The sequence below is a fragment of the Rhagoletis pomonella genome, unplaced genomic scaffold, assembly GCF_013731165.1.
Source record: "Rhagoletis pomonella isolate Grant_MI unplaced genomic scaffold, Rhpom_1.0 Rhpom_scaffold_00006, whole genome shotgun sequence".
Taxonomy (NCBI): Eukaryota; Metazoa; Arthropoda; class Insecta; order Diptera; family Tephritidae; genus Rhagoletis; species Rhagoletis pomonella.
The window spans coordinates 23,458,815-23,461,196 of record NW_023458560.1 but is presented as its reverse complement, the minus strand read 5'-3'; the positions used below and the strand labels follow the sequence as shown (position 1 = coordinate 23,461,196).

The 2,382-nt window shown below is 39.1% G+C and overlaps 2 protein-coding genes across 2 annotated transcripts in view; both read right to left on the bottom strand.

Annotated features, from left to right (window-relative positions):
* Positions 1–2,382, bottom strand: part of LOC118740521 (protein Daple) — a 78,627-nt gene that overhangs the window by 2,216 nt on the left and 74,029 nt on the right. The window lies entirely within an intron of this gene.
* The window catches only part of LOC118741827, a 6,591-nt gene that overhangs the window by 3,179 nt on the left and 1,030 nt on the right, over positions 1–2,382 (bottom strand). The gene's annotated exons all lie outside the window — the stretch shown is intronic.

Below are 2,382 nucleotides of genomic sequence, written 5' to 3'. Positions count from 1 at the left end.
CGAACAGCTGATATAATTTTTGTTTACATTCAAAAGTGTAAAATTTAAAACGTACGAAAAGTCATCACAAAGTGTTATACTGACACAGTTTATTGATTAAACAAATAACTACTTATTTCTTACAAGTTTAATTAGTCGCATTTTGTAACTTTTAACTTCCAAACCATCAAATTCAATTTTGTGATTTGCGTAAATGCCAACCAGCTGTTTTTGATCAGCTCTTTTCCTGTTGGCAAATTGCTGTTGACAAAAATTTTTCCAGCAGAAACCAGCAGCTCCCCTCAAAATGAAATGTCACTTTGCTCTCTCAATTTCCCCTACTTTGCAAGTTTTTTACGTACGCGAACGCAACTATTATTAGCTTTTTCCAGACTTCATTGTTTTTCTATACTATTACTTATTGAAAATGTTTGCGTGTATACTTATATATGTATGTATAGGTAAGTAAAATATTTTAGCTACTACTTTTAGCCACAACGACTTTTTTTAGCTCTTTTTTACCCCTTTTTTAAAGGAATTTGGCTACCACTAAAAATGTCTCGCGGCAACGCTGTATGCAAGTGCTTTCTGTAAAAAGAGCTTTTCACCAGGAAAGTTGGCAAAGAAGCTTTCTATTTGTAAGACTTCCGTGCCAGAATAAACAAAGTCTTTCAAGTTATCTTGTCTACTGTCTTTTAATTGTCTTACAAAAGGCTTTCAACTATTTTAGCCAGAATTTCCGTAGTATGAAACAAACTAGAAATGAATCGAAAAAAGGTTCGGAGTGTGGTCCAGGCGCACTCCTTCTTTTGAGGAGACCTCATAAGAAGCATTACGAGGTGTATGAATGCAGTTCGATCAATATTGCCCAACTACAGACGTTATTTGCTCACAGATTTTTTCATGCAAATATGTGCATTTATGTATTTAGTTATGTATGTAAGTATGTAAATGGGTATGTACATATGCATACATATTTGTATCAGTGTTCAATGTACCTGTTGCCCTAAGTCAGTCCTTTTAGCACATTTCACTTGTGTTTGGTTTTTCCCTAAATGCAAAGACTAAACAAAAATCCTGGTTTACCAAAAACAAATAAATGCCAGCAAACGTGCATATCCTGCAACCGCCAGAAGGCAAATAAAACTAAATAAATTTACTTGACGTTTGCTTGCCAAATTTACTACTACGCGTGTCACGTAGCGGCGCGTGGCGGCGGCAGTTTAAGCTGAATGCGAAAGGACATACAGGACCTTTTATACATTCAAGCTCCTAAATACATATGCATATACATACATACATACATACATACATATGTACATAGGAGTATGCAAGTTGCCTTCACATGTGAACATGTGAATCCACCGTCGACGATTGTTGGCCATCATTTAACCGAACCAAACACATTCAGAGTGTGTGGCAAAACAGCGACTTGGCCACCGGCATGCCGCAACTGACTTGCTGTTAACAATTCGCAGTGATAAGCATCAACGCCTGTGCGCTTATCTCTCATCGAATCTGTGCGTAGGCACGCATGCGCAAACGCCGTTGCTACCAGTAAAGGCAATGGTAATGGCGGAGATGGCGGGCGGTATTGCTCGGTGGTAATGGTGTCGCTGCAACCGACAGTAGATTGCGTTAATTTGTTTACTCGAAGCAATGGCAAATAACAGCAACAAACAATCAACAAGCTAGCATTAGCATGATCGCAAGCAACAAAAACAATAAATACATAAGTACATACATACATAATATGACTACGCCAACACAGGCGGCTACATTGGCGACCACAAAAATCAGCGAGTGCTGTAAACAAACAAGCAAACAACGTATACAAATGGATGGACGGACGGACGGGCGTACAAACAAATAAACACCTTATGTACATTTGTATCCTATATTCGGTCGGTCGGTCGGTCGATGAGGACGAAGACTGTGCGGTGGATGATGAGGACAACGATTATGCGGAGAATGGCCAACGATGTGTGGGAGATAGATAACAAAGAGGTGATAATTGCACTTGAATGCAACACATATCTATATATGTATGTATATGTATGTATGTATGTACATGGCTGCATACACGCGCTCCCACAAACGTACGCACATTCATACATACTTTGTACTGGTTTATATTTATGTATTTGCCACAATATGTATAAACACAGACAACAATCGGTCGGACCAATTGCGACTTAATAGCCTCCGCCTTATCGCAATTACGCTGGTGGTCGCCAACGGTATCGGTATTCGGTATTTACTTAATTTACCCGCCAGGGGCCATTGTGTGAAACATGGGAAAATCAAACCTCAATAATGCGTAGACCATTTGCCTTTTTGTTGTTCGAGTATGTATGTGGTGTTCAATGGCATTTTGCTCGACAGGACATCGTTATTGCTTAT